A 7,891-nucleotide genomic window follows, 5' to 3' on the forward strand; every position below is an offset into this window, starting at 1 on the left:
AAATATATTCTTCCAAAATCTATTCATAGAATCTATTTTTTCAAAAAGCTATTCTCCAGAGCCAAACCATGGTTTGGAGAATAGCTTTTGGAGAATACTCCAAACCATGGTTTCAGAAACACTTTTCCGCAAAACGAGACAAACTCCTCCATATATTTATTTCGTAAACCGTAAAAGCACTTTTGAAACCATGGTTTGGTTTCTATCCAAACACTCCTAGATTTTGAAAGAATAATTTTCTAAAAAAGTGATTCTGATAAAGTAAGTATTTGGATAGTTGTTGTCAGAAGTGCTTTTTTATATGTAGAAATTATTAAAAAAGACATAAGTTTAAATGATAATTACATATAAGATATATTTCATAATATATGTTTATTTGAAGTAATAACTTTGTTAATAATATATATTTTGGCAACATAATAAATAAGACATAAATAATATAAATAAAAAATTAATACGTATATATATTAATAAATAAGTAAATATATTTTTGTAAAATAATTTATTTTGCCAACAAAAAATATGATTATTTCTTACCAGGAGCTCGATGAAGAATCAAAGAGGAAGCAAATAATTGACGTTTGCTCTGTGTAATATTCCCTAGACCCACCACCAACATTTAATAATTTGAAGCAGAAACAGCTCCTAGTAGCTTTATCCGAAATCATGGTTTTAAGAGGAAAACCATGGTTTCTCCCAAAATCATGGTTTGAGATATTTAATAGGGTGTTTGGCAAATATTTTTCCAAACCATAGTTTGGGGCCAAACACCCCTTCTTACACTCGATTGTTGCTCTGTTCACCATTTACGTGGTTAAAGCTTTTGGCGCTCTAAGCTAAGTACGCTTCTTGACTTTCGCGCCCCGCTCTCCCCCTCCCTTGAGGATTCTTTCCATGGCGGATCCCTTTTCTAGGTCTGTCCTCCTTTCTCTCCTTAACCTTTTCCGTCTTTGAGCATTCTTTATTTCTTTGCTTTTTCTTCCCCCTGCGATTCTCTTCAACATTTTCATGGTGTGATGCCCTTGAATTGTATTTTCTTTTCTGTTAACTCAAGTTTTCTTTGTTCTCGTCTGCTGCAAATTATAATTTTACAATTTTCTAGTACAATTTTATTTTGAAATTTGCTTCCCTTCCATATCTTTCTTCTTTCTCTTAGTCTCATTCTAATTAATATGGCGATGCTGGTTATAGCTTTGATCATCCGGATTATGCTGAGATCGTTGTAATACGTCATGGTGAAACAGCATGGAACGCTGATGGAAGAATTCAGGTACTTTTCTCGGCGGGTGGAGTCTGACGTGATTAAGTAAAACAGTGATGATATTTGATACCAATTATAGATGAATTATAAAAGTTTTCACAGCAAATCAAATTGTAGGTTGGGCTTATTTCTGCTGTTGTATTTGATGCACACATGTCTCTAACCACTATGATAAGCTTATCTTAATAGATGCTTTTAAAGCGAAAGTGGCATAAGCCACCCCTGTAGGTCTCTTTGGCCTTTATGGATGTCAATGATTTCTTAAATCTTCTTATCTGTTTGCAAAAGCATATGCTTTGCTACCCTATAATCACAATCACTTTGTTATCGGCAAGACGGCAACTGTTATTCATAGCTTACCATATTTACTTCTTTCCCTTTTGTGGTATTTTCTACCTTCCGTGCATTCGCCTCTCTTTATAGCTTTCTTGGCCATTCTTTCCTATATTGATAGCCCCCTTCATATAAGCTCATATATGTATGTGATCAGGGACATCTGGATGTTGAGTTAAATGAAGTTGGAAGAGCGCAAGCAGCTTCAGTAAGTTGCTTTTGTTGCACAACTTTACTCTCTTTACAGACTCTCCGTTTTTTTTTTTTTTTTCCAAAGTCTATTTATGCCTCAACGACTAATGCCAATATTTTGGGTGGAGGTGGCTGAAAGACTAACTAGGGAACCCAAGGTCTCTGTTGTATATTCTTCTGACTTGCAACGAGCTTATGAGACAGCACAGATGATTGCAACCAAATGTGGAGGGCTAGAGGTTTGAACCCGGACTAACATTCTTCACGTTTCATTTCACTATATTTTGTGCCCTAGAATAATAGTTCAGTCTTGATTTCCATTGTAGACTATGCTTAGTGCTCACAGTCATTCAGTTCATTTGATATATTCGTATTCTCACGGTCTTGCTATTTATTATTAGCCGGACTACGCGGGGAGAACCTTACTGTTTTGTGGAAGTTATGACATAATAATGAAAAGCTTATTTGTTTAATTAGAAGGATAGCCACTAACAGTCTGAAATTATAAACGGGATCGAATCCCCAACCTCTCACTTAGAGGGGAACTTTCATGCCATTAACTTACAAGATCATTGACAAAGTTTAAATATTTTAAATTGCAACTAAGATATGTCTTAATTTTAAGTTCAATGGCTCCCCATATCATTCTGCCATGTGCATGTGTTATATCACTTCCCCATCTTCCTCTGCATTGTTGAATTTAAATATAACTATACGTATTCCTCTTGTATCTCCTACCTTAAACACCAGGTCGCCAAAGACCCTGACCTAAGGGAAAGACACCTAGGGGATCTTCAAGGTATTTCCCGTCGTGAAGCAGCAAAGACTAATCCCACAGCTTACAGAGCCATGGATCGAGGTCAAGAAATACCAGTAAGTGTGGCAGAAGCCAAATTGTTATACCCCTTGTTTAAAATATAAAGAGGAATTCACACAAGCCAATGGACAGTTGCTTTGAGCTGATCGTGTTTGTGATTCAGTTGCTGCACTAATCTTGATTAGTTAGTCTTGTGCCTTGCCTCTATATTATCAATACTGTGATTGCCTTTTTTGCACGTACCGGAGATTAATGCACATGTCACAATATTCAGGGTGGTGGAGAAAGTCTTGATCAACTTTCCAAACGCTGCATATCTGCATTGCAGAGGATAGGCATGAAGCATTTAGGTAGGCTACCTTGGTAAAATTATCTTTCATGTTCGTGAGAGGATAGCCAGGGCAAATTGCTTTGACATGCAAGTTACTTGCCCTTCTTGTGTACCCTGGATTTCTGTTAGACAATGTGGACCTAACAAGCAGTTCGTGATAGCTGATAATGCTATGTTAATGAATCCATTTTCAAAGTATTTTGATGCGTAAATAATTATGTGAAATTATCTGCATCATTTGCAGGGAAGCGTGTAGTGGTTGTTACTCACGGAGGTGTCATTAGATCACTTTACAAGCGAGCCAATAACAAAAACAAGCGTTGTGGGATGATACTCAACACATCTGTCAGTGTCTTTCACTTGTATGAAGACAAGTGGATTATAAAAACTTGGGGAGATGTTAGCCATCTGAGCCAAACAGGATTTCTGCAATCGGGTTTTGGGGTGACAGAACTTCTGGTTAGGCTGTATCGCTTGACTCATTCATTGAAGCAATATGCACAAGATGTTCAACAAATAATGCATTTCACAACCTATTTTGTTTGTTTAAGGCACAGTATTATGAATTTCAATGACGCTAGGGATCATTTTTAAAATCTGTGATGGGTGCGTGTGTGTGATAGAAGATTTTCCTTTTTATTCTACTTAACTACGTTGATGAATAGTTCACGCTGTGAAGTTCGAGTAGATGTTATCATAATTGATTTCATATTAACTGAAGAATTTAAACTGAAGTCTCCCAGGATATATGCAATGCTCCATCCTTTATGTTCTTTTTATCCTGTTTCACAGATATTGGAATTGTATATGTACGAATTTTTGAAAAAATTACCAAATTTTTTAGTAAAAGAAAGTTGTTAAATAAAATATCAAAATCATATTTATCCTCGAGTGCACATGTCTGTTTGACTGATTATGTCGCATCTTTCCTTTCAATTTCCGCGTGACTCTCCATTGAAGAGACTATTGCGTTGTGCTTCCACATCATCCAACAAAATTTGAGTAAGCTAACTTTTGCTCCATATTCCTTCTCTTTGAACGTAGTTTGAAATTCTATCCTAGGCTGCTTTAATTTTCTTATTCTAAACAAGTGTGTTAAAATTATATGCCATTTGATTGAGGAGTTTTGACCATAATTAGAAGGTTTCCATCAATTCTTAGCTGTTTAACTAGCATCATAGCTCTTCCAAATGAATCATTTAGTTCTCCCCATGCGTACGCTGCCCCTAATCTGTTCAAAAAAGGTGTGCTAGGACTATTTTCTCGTTTTTCCATGTGATTATATGCCAATCGATGGAGAAAGAGCTTTCGTCATTAGAAGATTTCTAATTCTAATAAAGGGCTTTCTCCTAACCAACCATTCTTGGCGGTTTAACTAATATTTGAGTGTTCCAACTGACCAGTTTCATATTGAGTAACATAATCACGAACTCTCCCAAAATGTGAAATAAATGTTCCATATTTGAAGCATGATAGATTATTTTCTGAGGCATTGATTTGGGGTCTAAAACAATAATAATGACATTGATTTACTGACTATATATTTATAAATTACACTATAAAATGGGTTTTTTATTTAGAACCGAAGGAGTATTTATTAAAAAATTATATTTATTAAAATGGGTCTAATAATTTTTTAAAAAATTATATTTTTATGTTTGTATAAGATATTAAATTATATCTATGTAGCTGCCAATTATTAATCACGCTAAATTATTAAATTGAAAATTAATACTTTTTTTTTTTTTTTGCGAACGAATAAGAAATCTAACTTAAAAAATATTATTCTTCCATAGTATATTATTATTATTTGAAATAGATCCTTTAAATTTATTTCTCTCTCACTTCAAAGATTTCAAAAAGTACTTTATAGTTTATATACATTCTTTTGCACCAAGAAATAAAGATTGGTTATTAGCCCCCGACGTCGGGAACGAAACGCTTATAAATAATAAACTGAATGATTATTTCTCACATTCAGTTATTACTCTGTTGTTCGTCACTTGATTCTTTTGGTGCACGCTTCTTGACCCTTGTTCTCTCCCGCGTCGCGCTCTTGCTTGCTGATTCTTCCATGGCGGATCCCGGTCCCAGTCCTAGGTCTTTCCTCTTCTCTCTTCTCAAGCTTTACTTCGCGGTCTCCCAGCTTATGAATATGAAATTATCAACGTAGACCTATCTGCATTATTAATTTCTTTGCTTTTCTTTCCCCTTCGATTCTCTTGAACATTCTCAATTGTATCTTTTCTGGTATCTGCAAGTTTCTTCTCTGGTCTCTGCTGCAAATTATATTTTAACATTTCTTTTTAAATATACTTTTAAGGTGAAATTTTCTTCCCTTTAATATTTCCTTTCTTCTTTCTCCTAATATCAATCTCTACTTGCTGGTTAAAGCTCTGACCATCCGGATTATGCTGAGGTCGTTGTGATACGTCACGGTGAAACAGCGTGGAACGCTGATGGAAGACTGCAGGTACTTTCTTGGGGGTAAAGTTTGACGTGATTGAGTATAAACAGTGATGATATTTGATATGAGTTTCACAGCGATCAAATGTCGGTTGAACTCATTTCTGCTATTATATTTGATGCGTGCATGTAGCCTAACCAATATGATTTGCTTATTTTAGTAAAGGCTTTTCAAGTGAAAGTGGCACGAATCATCCACGTTTCAAATGATCTTCGTGCGGGAAGATACTATTCTTATCTTTTTGCAAAAGCATGAGCTTAGCTACCCCATAATCACACTGAAGCTCCACGTAATCATGACAAGAAGCTCCGCTGCTTCTTTCCCTGTTTATGCCTTTCTTGTCCATTATTTCTTATATTGATAGTACTTTTTGAGTTTCCTTACTTTAATTAAGCTCAACTTTCATATAAGCTCATGATATGTGTGTTGTCAGGGACATCTTGATGTTGAGTTAAATGAAGTTGGAAGAGGCGCAAGCAACTGCAGTAAGTTGCTTTTGTTGCTCGATTTTCTTTTCTACATAAAACCATGTGTTCCTGATGCTTTCTTTCTTTCTTTCTTTCTTTTCTTTGCTTATCTTTCTTTTTTGGAATCTATTTATGCATTAATGACGAATGTCAATATTTTGGATGGAGGTGGCCGAAAGACTATCTAAGGAACTGAAGGTCTCTGTGTATATTCTTCTGACTTGCAACGAGCTTATGAGACTGCACAGATAATTGCAACCAAATGCGGCGGGCTAGAGGTTTGAACCCAGATTGACCTTCATGTTTCATTTCATTAAATTTTCTATCCTAGAATATTAGTTGGGTCTTGATTTCCTCTGTAAACCGTGCTTAGTGCTCAGTCATTGAGCTCATTCTGTATATCTCTATTCTCACAGTCGTAACCATTTATTATGACCCGGGCTATGCTTGAAGAATCTTCCTGTTTTGTGGTAATTATCACGTAGATACTGAAAAAATACTTTAATTGGCAACTATAAGATGTCCTGTGATGTTAAGTTCAATGGCGGATGCACATCATTCTCCCTCGTGTGTGTTATATCGCTTTACCTTCTCCATTTGCATTGTCGAATTCAAATATAGTATAACGGTGGTTATATTTTCTTACTCCAGGTTGTCAAGGACCCTGACCTAAGGGAAAGACACCTTGGGGATCTTCAAGGCATTCCCCGTCATGAAGCATCAAAGATTAATCCCGCAGCTTGCAAGGCTAAGGATTGTGGTCAAGAATACCAGTAAGTGCTATAGAACCCAAATCATTGCCCCTTATTTCAAATTAAAACAGGAATCCATATTCATTCCTGCACGTCAATAGAGACGTTTCCTTTGAGCTGGTGATGTTTATCATTCAATTCTTACACTAATTCGATTGGTTAGTGTTTTGCGTTGCCACTATATTATTAATATTATGAACGCCTTTAATGTTGCATGTACGTGCATCAATTAATGCATATGTCGCAATTTTCAGTGGTGGTGGAGAAAGCGTTGATCAACTTTCCAAAACGCTGCACATCTGCATTGCAGAGAATAGGCAAAAGCATTTGGGTAGGTACCTCAAAATTATCTAGCTCATGGCTGTTCTCAAATTATTTGACATGCAATTTACTTGCCTTGGTGTGCCCGAGATTTCTTTCAGACAATGTGGGCATAACAAGCAATCATTTGCAGGGGAACGGGTAGCAGTTGTTACTCATGGAGGTGTCATCAGATCACTCTGCATGCGGGTCAACACAGACCTGCCCCCTGGGAGCTTACCCAACACGTCTGTCAGTGTCTTTCACTTGTATGAAGACAAGGGTTATAAAAACTTGGGTGATGTTAGCCATCTGAACCAAACAGGATTTCTGCAGTCGGGTTTTGGGGGCGACAGCACTTCTGGTTAGGCTGTATACATACGATGTTCTCCGATAAATAATACTGGTTATGGAGGAAGGAGAGGGAAAGGGTGTCATTGTCTACTTTACTAGAATGTACAGTATTGTGAACTTGAATGATGCTAAACACTTGTGAAGTTTCTTACCAGTTATCCTATTATGTATATTCTACTTTACTATGTTGATGAATGCCATGAGTAGTATTGTGGGTTTTCTTAGCCTGATTGATGAACGTCGAAAAGTACCTGTAAAATTAAATGTGACGTTTAAATAGGACTTATTGATTCAGGGCCACCAACTCTGCATGAGCTGTTGAGATCATTAATTAAGTTTCTTTCAGAGGGGCTGCTTTAAGTTGAACCTTACAACAACAGAGCATGGTTGATTTTAGTTTTCCTTGAGGGCTAAGATTTGTATGTTTGAGTCTTGTATTCTATAAACTGTTGCCTGAGACAGCATTAGTAGTTGATGCTAGTGGATGGTTTCATGCCAATTAGGAAGCAACAGCTTAGCAAAGACTATTTCTCTATTGGATCCTATTTAATCTGCTATATGTTTCAGTGTCTGTGTTCTATATTGCGAAGGCCTAAGAATAGTCTGATTTTGACAGT

General features: G+C 36.3%; 2 pseudogenes; both read left to right on the forward strand.

The window, feature by feature from the left end:
• The first annotated feature begins 871 nt into the window (after positions 1-871).
• Positions 872-3,398, forward strand: LOC114719157 (phosphoglycerate mutase-like protein 4; annotated as a pseudogene).
• Positions 3,399-4,914: 1,516 nt separating this feature from the next.
• On the forward strand, positions 4,915-7,289 carry LOC114719170 (phosphoglycerate mutase-like protein 4; annotated as a pseudogene).
• The last annotated feature ends 602 nt before the right edge of the window (positions 7,290-7,891 follow it).

This window comes from Neltuma alba, unplaced genomic scaffold (genome assembly GCF_004799145.2).
Source record: "Neltuma alba isolate B1F8T4 unplaced genomic scaffold, ASM479914v2 tig00011895_pilon, whole genome shotgun sequence".
Taxonomy (NCBI): Eukaryota; Viridiplantae; Streptophyta; class Magnoliopsida; order Fabales; family Fabaceae; genus Neltuma; species Neltuma alba.